We start from the raw sequence: 12,672 nt of genomic DNA on the forward strand, positions 1-12,672 counted from the left end.
CAACTTACCATTTCTGCGAGCACGTATAATAAGTGTAAGAGTAGTCAAAACAACAATGGGGACAGCTAAAAGGCCGAGAACAACAGTTGAAACACCAGCTGAGGACCATTTGCTACCAAATGTTATTGTTGATTTGATAGCCTTTGCTGTTCCTAAAAGAAAAATTTTTTTAAATGGTTATACTAATAAACAAATAATCCAAATAAAAAATGAGCTTTGTAATCTAAAATAGTTAGTGAAAACAAACCTTTGTAATAATGGCTGACGCAAGGAATATTAACAGAAGTGGATGACAAACAAGTAATTTACTAATAGAGATGATATTACATGGGCAACAATTTTTTTTAATAATGAGATGTTTCCCTGCAAAAAACCATTACTGTTTCCACCATGTCCTAATTTATGAATAGTGACATTGTAAACTAAAATACAGCAAAAAAAGAGAGACAATAACGTAATCCTAACTACTTCATATAATGAAAAGGAAGAATACTTTCTTAGACTGCAGGATATTATTTTCCTCTGACCAGACATAATGTCCTTCTCTATCTGCTTAGCATGAACAATGAAACCAAATTGTAGTCTATCCTCGCCTAACGCATAAACTTTCACACAAGCATTCAATACAAATATAAGGTACTGTACATGAAATGTACCAATTTGCTTTTATTGCTTACTTAAATTATTTTATACATGTATATATAGTGAATGCAAAGAAATTGCATGGTTAGACTCAGGTTTGGGGTAGGCTAGTATAGGCAAAGGGGGGAAAAAAAAATTACTCATATCTGCATTTTCCCCTTTCTGTCACCCATTTGAATCTTTTCAGTGCATATAAGAGAAGAGATAAGTAAATATAAAGTTGAAGTAAATTTAGTGGTCCGCACTTTGTGCGACATAAACTTGGATTAGGAGGGAGGTTCTCAGTTCTCGTTTCCAATTTAATAGCCAATATCCATATGGATGAGTGCACCATGCATCTACTTCCCTATTTCACATCAACTCTGCAAATTAAGTAACTTCTTTTCTGATAGTACAGCAGCTAAACACTGCTAAGCTACAATAATCTAAGTAATATAACATTTTACTACGTGCTCTTTGAACAAGATTTACAGGTTACATATTTATGTTGAACATGAATCATGGCAACAAAAGCGTCCCATGTATAAATATTTTGTAAAGGAGGGGGTTACTCCATTCACCTGATATCTTAGGAAAATACTGGTTTATAAAAATGTTACTCAAACTTTTTATTTTAAAAAGATAAAGGTTACTTTATGTTCACTTTCTAAAAACAAAAACTAAAATTCATGACTGTACCTTCTGATATGCTTTCAGGTTTGATTTCTATCTTTGCAGGATGTGAAATGTCCGGAGCTTTTGTACTGGCCCTGGTCACAGATTCTGTTGAAAAAACATACATTATCACGACAATGTAGAGAAACCAACAATTCCATATCCTGACAATTTCAGTTTTTCATAGTATACAGAATCATATAAATATTATATATTAGTCTAAACTGCCAAGGTTACATATGAAATTCATGTCTTCAAAAACTGAGTTACGAGGTTGGGCTAATTACCGTCAAAGGCGTCTGGGTGAGGTCAGTTGTAACTTTAGTCTGTATAATAGGTGTCCTGTACCCATAACCCTTTTTCCCATCTACCTGAAGAGCTAACTTAATTATATTTACTGTAGTTACAAGTCAGCATAACAAACAAAACTAAACAATAAGCAACCATATGTGGTTTGTAAGTAAGAATTTCTTTACTCATAGAGCTGAAGGCTTTTTAAATGTCTAAAATTCCTGGGAAGTCAACTATCAAGTGAGTTGTGCTAAATACTGTATATATCATAAAATAACAAATTATATAATATTCACATACATATCTGCAACTTATTTGAATGTACTGCATACATACTTTCCATAAATGTACAAAAATACAAGTTGAAAAATTAATGGGAGCAGATCAAATACTTGAATCACCATTAGATTCTTTTTCCAAGTTAGATACATATACCACAAATTACAAACATATGTGCTAACTTCTCATGTATTTCAATATGTCTTTCATAATCCATAACCTGAGTTACCATACCTTACCTCTTTGAAGAACAAAGGGCTGACTGTTATTGTTATATTATCATTATTTATTTGTTGGACGGGACCACTGATCCACATTTCTATTCTCACACAACTTGCCCAAAGAACTTGTTCTTAAATGAATGGGGAGGACTAAAGAGAGGTAAAGTTAGGGAAGCTGGAAAGATGATTGAAAAAGAGGCCAAAGGCAACGAATTGACAATATAGTAAAAGGCAGATAGTAATGATGCTGCAGGCCACAGTAACATTGCATTCAATTAGAGTCATTTAATAAATTTTGAGTCATTCAATTAAGGGGTTGTAAATTTATTCCCACCTTTTGCATTTTAAGATCTTTCTGGTCTTTTTTCCTCTCCCTCTCCTCCTCTGAATGCTAAGACTACCTTGCACCTAGGGTACACACATTTCTTCTCTCAGGAAATGGATTAAAATCTTTCTGACCATCTTTCTTCTCCCTTGTCTCCAACTCCAGAATGCCAAGGCTACTTTATCCTAGGGTACATAGATTTCTTTTCTGAGGAACCAGATTAAACCTCTGAGCTATGTTCATATCTCTTATTCACATTCCCCTGCACAGCAGTCTTCTATTCTGCCTCTACTACTTCCCCCTGTCCATTCATTTTCTAAACTTCTGATTTCAGGCCTCTCCTTTTATTACTGTCAATTTGACACTTCTCTAGTCTCCTAAATCCTCTTCCACATCACTTCTTAGTTTTATATGGAAGACTTGTTCTGGTTCTAGTAGAAAATAGATTTTTTTTCTCATCGTATCACCGCCCATGTTTTACCAACCATTTTCCTTTAGTCCAAGTCCACACGAACAGCCAAGAGTCTTGTACAAATACTCACAGCTTTAGAAATTGAATAAATTTACCCAAGACAAGGAATAATAAACTTTACCACAGAATACACACGACTGCTCTTTCTTATCCCTGTAGATGGTTAATAGCTACTGTGTCCCTTGCGTGATACATTATAGACAGTTCTCTGTCTTTTCTGTAGTGTCCCTTCATCCCCAGCTACAACTGCTTTCTGCTTTTTACTTTTAATATGTTCCTTTTGGTCTCCTCTCTTTACTTTACTATGCTCTATTTTCAATAATCGTTTAAAAATAAATTCTTTGAGTGTGCCCTGTGAGAATCAACCGTTACCAAGTGTTGATGATAATACTACTACTACTACTACTACTACTACTACTACTACTACTACTACTGTTCAAGTTTCACACTCATCTTAGAAAAAATTCTCAAGTGATCACAATGGCAGTCGAAAAAATGTGGCTCAAATGCCTCAAACAAAGTTAAGCCATAAATAATGATTAATTTATAATAAATTACTGCAAGTATAGTCTACTACATAGCATCCTGTTTCAGAATGAAAAAAATAAACATATACTCAGAAGTCCTTTTGAATCTCAAATAAACTGGTCTACAAATAGAGCAGAACTAGCAAATACCAAAAGTTGACAATATTAATTCTTCATGAACTTTACTCTTTGTTCTTTATCATTTCACATTTTAACAGTAACTGATGAAAACAACAGATGATTAAAACCCATAATATGCATTATACATATCACATACCACCTAAGAACAACACTTTTCAGATGATGAGCAAAAGTTGAAACATAACTTCATTGAGCTTAAATAAACACTACCACAGCTAACAACACAAAGTGGCAATTATATTTATTGTATCCCACATCAATTTCTATGCTTACAAGGATATTAATGTTGATAGCATATTTTCTTTTTATTGTTAACAATATGTAAACATAAGAAACAAGTTAAATTACATACCGACAAAATAACAAAACAGGTTTTTAAATGGATAAACCATTCAATAAATAAAAATAAATAGGTTTTTAAATGGACAAACCATTCAGTAAATAACAATAAATATTATCAAATCATTATACAACCACTGATTCTCTAAATACCTTACAATAAGACTTACAAAATAATGACAGTGAAAACAAAATAAAAACATTTACCGTTACAAATTTTCGTGCATTTTGTCTGACTGACAATAAGAAGTGACCTAATTTGCAATGATCTAACCAGGGGGGGGGGAGCTGCTGCTATTTTTAAGAACTCAAAAGATGCTAAGTTATACTACTTAAAGTTCCCTCTCTCTCACCTCTTCCAAATATTTACTTTAACACAATCCTTTAGGTACTAAACACAAGACATGGCTAAACTAAATAAATACGTGTATTTTTACATACTCTGTCTGCAGGCAATTTCTTTGAGACATTTATACCAGTGACAGAAAAATTATAGACTATGAGGCACAGTGATTTACTAAAAATTGGGAACAGTCCATGAGATTAACGGAATCAATAAAGGAATAACAAAGAGTTTCTTTTGCTTTTTGGCTCTATACAGATCTGCACAGCAGAGCTTAGTCGCTACTCTATCCTCTTTCAGGAAAACTTACCATTCAAGGGACACAGTCGTGGGCTCCTACTATGACCACAGGGCACATCCAGCACTAAAATGCCAAAATGAATTTCCACTACTTTTGAGTTCCATCAATGGAACTGCTAAGTCTAATTTAGCCTTTCTCTTCTATCAAAACCACATAGCATATGAATAAAAGGCATGCTTCCCTAAGCTGTGCAGTGTGTGCATATGAACAAGTGAATTTAGTTTGAGCAGCATTTCATTTTGAATTCCACTCTGTGCATGAGAAGCTGGTGTCGGTTTTGCTATTAAAATTCCTATTAAATGTCAGACATACTCAATAATCCACTTACTTTTTTCTCCATTCTAGGCTATTTTTAGTATTATTATTGGGTAGTTTAACCTTCAAAAGAGCTGGAAATCCTTTATAGGCTACCTAGGATAAATAAAAGATAATCTGCAGGATGCCAGGCATAAACATTTTTTTATTGCATTGGGTGCAGGCTGTTCTCATATGTGAGAATATAGTTGACAAAATGTCCATCATTTTAGGTATTTGCATTATTACTACTGTCATAAAGTTTAATCAGACCACTGAGTTAACATTCTTAACTCTAATAGGGCTGGGCCAACGGGCTTGTTCTTAATAGCTCCATCATATCTCTTAACACTTAAACTGTAGACTGACGATCGTCGACAAATTGTCTGTCGGTGTGACGCGCCGGACATACCGTGCGTCGACTACAAAATTCCAACCTTCAGTCACCTTGACTCGACTGAAAATGGCCGAAAACGCAATTGTAAGTAAAACTCTTACATTCTAGTAATATTCAATCATTTACCTTCATTTGCAACAAATTGGAAGTCTGGCACAATATTTTCGATTTATTGAATTTTAAAAATTCTTTTTCATTACGGCCCGTATGCTGTCTTTCGCCGAACATCTCAGAAATTAACTGTCACTTTGTCGTAATGTTTGCACAGTTTTATATTAATCATTACATAAAGTTTTATATATAAAATGTACAATTTCAAGTGGTGAATACAACAAAAAATAACTCATGATTGTAGCTTCTATCGGTTTTGAAATATTTTTCATATAAATCACGATGTGCCAAAATTTCAACCTTCAGTCAACTTCTCGACTTGACCGAAATGGTAGAAAATGCAACGGTAGCTAAAACTCATTCTCTAGTAATATTCAATCATTTACCTTCATTTTGCAACAAATTGGGAAGTCTCGCAATATTACGATTTATGGTGAATTTGAAAAAATCTCTTCACGCTCATGCCGTAACTCAGCCGAACATCTCGGAAATTCTTTTGTCATTTTGTCGTAATGTTTTGCACCATTTTATATAGTTGTTAAGTTTTATATGAAAATGTGCAAATTTCATGTAGATACAACAAAAAATAACTCATGGTTGTAGCTTCTATAAGTTTTGAAATATTTTCCTATAAATCACAGTGTGCCAAAATCAACCTTCAGTCAAATTTGACTCGACCGAAATGGTCGAAACGCAATTGTAAGCTAAAACACTACATTCTAGTAATATTCAATCAATTACCTTCATTTTGCAATAAACGGGAAGTCTCTAGCACAATATTTCGATTTATGGTGAATTTTAAAACTTTTTTTACGTCCGCTGCTACATGAATTCATGCATCATTTTGTGATATTATTTTCTGTGTTCTTTGATCGTTTTACAATTTGTTATACACCAAAATCATCGTAATTTAGTGTACAATACAAAGAAAAAAAATAACTCATTAACTTTAACCGTTTTAACCTACAGCGCGATTTGTATACAATTATATATGAAATTTTTTTTATGCGCTGTCATATATTCAATATTTATATATGATAATGATATTTTTTTCATTTCTGATGGTTGCATACTAAACTTCAGCAATGTCAAAAAGGCAAAAATGAACTCTTAATCTTAAAAACTAAGCTTGCTGTGATTTTTGAAAAACTTTTTCCGCTTTGGCGCTAATCTCTAAACGCTGACCGCATACGCAGACACTTTCGTAAATAGAGGCTCGGCATTTAAGGGTTAATATATTGTAACTTTACTAAAAAAAATTCAGTAAGTGGATAAACTTTATCCTATGTCTTTTTCAAGGAAAAACTTCAGTAGGCTAGACAATATTTCATACTCTGAATCAATATATTCTAAAAACTTTCCCTTCCCTGAGTTCTGAAGTTTTCAGTTCTTTCCCTTTACACTAAACAAATAATAAAATTGCTACAATCAGTGTCATGTCAGAAAACAGTAGATATGGGGAATCCCAGAACACAGAGAAAAGGCATAAGCAAAGACCAGGACCAGATGGAACTTCCTGCAGAAAGCGTACAAGATAGAAGAGGGAAAACCTGACTTGAAATTGTTGACCATAATGATGGTGATGAATGACTTTCCCACTCAAGTAGTATTTCCAAGATATTATAAACTTTTCTAAATAAAAGAACAGGATAAAGCAAGATAAGCTATGCTGTGCACTTGACCTGCGTACATACAGCGTCCATTCTGAGGGTTAACTCACTGTACTATAACTGGTAACCTAAATTTTAAAACGCAGGGTTTCTATAGGAAACTGCCTCCTGACTCAAGCTGTAACATGGGTAGTTAAAGTCTGTACCAAAAATGTACTGTCCCTGTAACCTCTGAACTAATAAACTCAAAACCTCAAACACTCAATAATAATGTGTGCCTGAGAAAAGTACTCTAACTGAGGGTGAACTTAAAGAAGTTGGTGACACGCTCCAAAAGGCTAGGTTGTATAACCTGGACTGGGGCATCCTCATCTGGAGTTGGGAAAAAATTTTGCTTAATAGAAAAGCGCTCACATCTCAATTTGTCTGTGAATGCATAAACCATATTTTATCATTGACAATAAAGACTGGAAGCTTCCAAAAATTTTATGATTAACGAATAAAATATTACATAATATCAACACAAAGAATGACAATCTCAGAATAGTCTGAAAATTTTTACCTAAAAACCAAGAAATTTATCACCAGTTTCCCCAAAGTATCCAAAGGATGAGACCAAAGTCCATGGCATGCAAACCAACTAAAACTGTAATTCCAGAATCACTTGAAAAGCATCAAGGATGCTATCAGGACACTTAAAAGCTTTATCCAGGGAGCAAGAAATTTACAAGTACTCCTAATATATCCAAAGGAGGCGGCCATAGTCCAGGGCATGTGAATCAAGTAACACAACAAATTTCAATCAAAATACAAGCACAAAGCTTTTCTCTTTCCAAGATATCTCATATCAATTGCATTCTAAAAACTAACATGAGTGACAGCCTTGAGCACCATCAACACACCTATGTTAATTGTTTTCGAAGATATGCAACCCTTGTTTCAAAGTTAAGCTTTACTCAATGTGAGTTTTGACAATATCCAACATCTTTTATTATTTTTCTGCTTCACTGTTACACACACCTAACATTTACTAAACCTTAACATCAGATTGCATATTCAAGCAAGAATGCCAATTAACAGATTAAAAATTCAGTTTTTAAGAATATCATTAATTTTGCCAGTACAAACTCATTTCCTTTCATATAGCCTATTTTGTGTATAGCAATAAATCCCAGACACCTCATCCACTGTAGCAGAAAAAATATCAGCTGGCTTCAGTAGTTTACTGCTGTGCATAAGGTCTCTTGGGTCCCTGGTGGTTAACTGAGTCACTTTCATTAAAAAGGTAACGAACTGAGTCAAAAGAGATTCAAAGTCTGGGAATCTGGAAGCCAATGAGCAGTTGGCAGACATTAAGTGTATGCACAAACTTACCCTTGCCAGCTGATCTTTTTTCCTCTAAATTGGATGAGGTATATCTGAAAGTTTGAGCAACACATGAAGTAAGCTATATTAAGATAATGGGTCTGCAGTCAAACACTACCCAAAACAGCAGTCAGATAGGTGGCACCCCTTAGAGTATCTTATCTTTCCTGCCAAAAACAGCTTTTCCTTGTCTACACTTTGGGTCATATATGAGTCCCTATTGGCATAAGGAGAACTTTAATGAGGTCCACTTGTTCAAATGTTATCAAAGTTACCTAGAAAAATGCTTGGTAGCTTGAAATACCAGCCTGCTGAATCGCTACAGTTTCTATCTTGCCTTTTGTCGCTCTGATAAGCTGACACCTAGAGGCCGGCCTACATAACTCATGATTTTAAGCAGTACATTTCCAGGGACAGATCCTAGTTCTAGTAAGGGGTCATTAGTCTTCCACCGTTGACACCTCCTTCTGAATATCTCTACCAGCTACCTAAATGCAGTCAAAGCACTTTCATACCTGTACCTTCTATTCAATGAAAGACACACAACCTCAGGTCTTGGGATGTGAGAAGGATTTCCCAAAAGGCACCTCTTTGCTTGTTCGGTGTCACTCTTAGCCTAAATCATTAGTGTTCCTCACTTCTCTTCCTCTTTCAAAAGGGACTACCCATATATGCATTGTAGAGACTGAAGGTCGATGAAACCTAGGCATGGAACCCGACTTACGGCGTTCGAGATTCAGAAGTATGATTATATACCTATTGCGGCGTCGTGCGCCGATCGACCGGAAGAAATGGCTAAACGGCTTAAAAGTGTTTGATCTGCTTCTAATATTTAAGTGTTTTCAACCACAAAAGTAAGGTTTTCTTATGATTTTGACGATTTTCGACGGACTACGACGTTACCAGGATGCAAACGGAACCCCGTCGTAAACCGAGGACATATAACCTGAAGTATGGGTGGGTGGTGAACCACAAGTCAGATTTTATCAGTGATGGATACCAGTTGGTGGTTACTCTGCCGCTTCAGCTGTCCTGTTCTTATTGAATACTATGAAAGTTTCAGTTATATGTTATTCCATTAAACATGTAAAACTGACTGAAATTGTCCATGACCAAAGCAGATGCAGAGTTAATGCTGATGGATTCTTGTTATGTGAATTCGCATTGAACAAGGGTCTTTTTTTACAGAAAAAAGCTATTAAACACTTTGGCTATTTATCTTTCTCATGGATTTTATTATAGAGATCATATTCCACTGAATACCAGGAACACCCAGAGCCAAAGAAAATCACATAATCTTTGGGAAAATATTTGTTACTAGTTCTAGCCTTGCTTCTGCCCTGGAAAAGCAGATTTATTGTAAGGTAACTCGTAACACAAAACAGAAAGAAAACACAGTAATGAAAATTATCTAGAATACACTTGCAAAAATGTTCAGATAATGATCCTTTTACTTCACTTCTTTTATTTTTTGAATCTCTATATCTTGCTGTCCAACCACTCCAACTCCCTCTTTTCACTATCATAAGTGCTGAATGGCTGGAAGTGGCCCAGTGCTTGGCTTGACAGCCTAAATTTCATAAGTCAATTAACAAAAACCTACTCTAATTGCTGAGGCATAAAAACAAACATAAAGAAATGTACAAAAACTTAATACTGACTTCAGAAGAAAATCAGTAAAAGACAGTAAAAGGATGATAATGATGATCACACGACTTGTGACCCATGCCTAACTGCAGTAAATTTGGCACTCGGTTTCTCTCCACAACTCGGGATTGTGGATTTATTACAGCATGTACAAGGGTAAGTCAAAAAGTTCCAGGAAAAATTGTTGAATGATGTATTTACACAGGAATGAAACAACCCAAATACTTGGTAAACAATTATCTGTGATGTAGTGATCCATATAGACTTGTTACCTCAGTCATCCTCTTGCTACCGTGGTATTAACATCTGCTTCAGAAAAGTAACTTCTTGAACCCATGGAAAATAAAAATTTTTGAGATGAGAGCTAACATCAAGTTCCTGACCAAGCTGAGTTGGAAACCAGGAAAAATTATTGAAGCTTTTGCAAGTTTATGGAGATTCTTCTCCCATCTAAATCAGTTGTTTATGATTGGATAAAGCGATTTAAGGATGGTCGGGAGGACCTCAAAGACAACCAAGAGGAAGACCATCGACTGCAAAAATGAAAGAATTGTGGCTTTGGTGCAGAATCTGGTGGATGAAGATTGTCGGATTACTATCGATATGATAGCTAATGAAACTGGGGATCTCCCATGGTTCCGCATTTTCAATTTAAATGAAAATCTTGGTTTGAGTAAACTTTCAACACGTTGGGTCCCAAAAGCGTTGCCAAGACCAACTGCATCAAAGAGCTGAACTTTCTCTTGCAGTTTTAACGAAGCGATTGAATCAAATGAATCAGAGTTTTTGACCGGATTGTTACTGGAGATGAAACTTGGATCCATCAATATGACCCAGAAAGCAAAATTCAATCAAAGCAATGGTTACCAAGAGGTTCAGCTGCACCAGTGAAGTTCAAAGTGGCGAGATCTGCCCAGAAGGTTATGGCAACAGTGTTTGGGACTCCAAAGGAGTGATTTTGATTGATTTCCTTAAGGACAAAAACAATCACCGGGAACTACTACAAAGGTGTTTTGCAAAAACTGAAGACTGCATTGGCTAAAAACGTCGAGGAAAGTTGCACCGCAGAATTTTGTTCCATCATGATAACGCTCCAGCACATTCATCAAAGGTTGCAAGAGAAGTCCTAACGGAAATTTAGGTGGGAAACTCTTCCACATCCTCCTTATAGTCCTGATCTTGCTCGCTCTCAGATTTTTTCCTGTTCCCAAAACTCAGGAACACTTAAGAGGAGTCCGGTTTGAATCTTTGGATGCTGCTAAACATGCAGTTTCAACATGGTTTAATAGAAAGGCCCCAAATTTCTACAAAGAGGGTTGCAGAGGTGGAAACAGCGCCTTGAAAGTGTATAGAGTTAGATGGTAGATATGTGAAAAATGATGTTTGAATTTCCTTAAATAAAGAGTATATTGAATTTTCCTGGAACTTTTGACTTACCCTCGTATTTGGTATACACACGTGTTATCAAACACAACAGGTACTCATTAACTGTACAGTTTAATTTGGCATGTGCCTGGGACATTCCAAGGAAAGAGGAACTGTAATGAGAGACAGTAATACAGAACATTTAAAGAATACAATGTCAATAAGATCCTTCAAACCCACAAAGATATAAAAAGAAACATAAAAAAAATAAAATCATGCAAACTTTGATACAGAGATTAACAGATATCCCCATGAATAAAAATGTTAACACTAATTCAAATTTCCACAAGTTATTAAGACCTATTTCTGCTAAACACATCAGCACCATCAGGAACACCCATCGATATCATGGGTTACTTAAACCCTGCAATAATTAAGATTTTGTAATTAAAATGTCCTTGTGAAATTTTAAAATCATGTAATCCTATAAAAGTTAACCACTCATCCCATGATGATCCTTTATATAGTGTGAAGCTGATCATGTAATCATAAAAAGTTAACCACTCATCCATGATGATCCTTTATATATAGTGTGAAGCTAAAGTCTAAAACCAATAAATCTAGGTCCAAACACCTGTATATACTAAAACCCTTTAAAACCAAAGTTTGCAATCACTGCTAAAGAACAACCTAACCCAAGAATATTTATTGTCTTTCAGCACTCAGTGCACACACATGTAAACTACAGGGTTTCCTAAACAGCAGGCCACTTAGTTCCATGACAGAAAGAAACTGTATTAAGTACTAAAAAACATATGATCTAGTAATTTTCCTCACATAAATATCCAATACTAATATACTGTCCAAGTGTCATACTTACAAGCTTTAGTATAAACACCATAAGTCAACAGCGATCTATTCAACTTTTATAGTAAAGATTTTATAAATTTGATTTTACACCTAACTAGAATAAGTGAAGTTTCTACCATTACTGTATATGACTACAGAATGACTTGAGTGACAGAATTTACTTAAAAAAGGTTACTTGCAAGTGTCCTGTAACTACTGCAAAAAAACTTATTACACTTACTTTCTAAATATCTATTAATATATTATATATGATCTTTTCACCCTTTCTCCAATCCAAAACATAAATTACTGCAATGTCTATTCTGCACATACCTGATTGTTTGGACTAAAAGGCACCTTGCAGTTCACCAGAAGTGAAGTCTACTTCAAAAACTAGCACCTTCTGTGTGGTGAAATATTTGAGTCCATTTGCACAGCAAACAACTTGCCTCCTGAAATTTAAAATTACACTTGAAGGATTTATCTGGTACAACCATTT

The 12,672-nt window shown here is 35.0% G+C and overlaps 1 pseudogene; it reads right to left on the minus strand.

The window, feature by feature from the left end:
• Positions 1 to 12,672, minus strand: part of LOC136836108 (peptidyl-glycine alpha-amidating monooxygenase B-like) — a 117,382-nt pseudogene that overhangs the window by 12,846 nt on the left and 91,864 nt on the right.

The sequence above is a fragment of the Macrobrachium rosenbergii genome, chromosome 56, assembly GCF_040412425.1.
Source record: "Macrobrachium rosenbergii isolate ZJJX-2024 chromosome 56, ASM4041242v1, whole genome shotgun sequence".
Lineage (NCBI taxonomy): Eukaryota > Metazoa > Arthropoda > Malacostraca > Decapoda > Palaemonidae > Macrobrachium > Macrobrachium rosenbergii.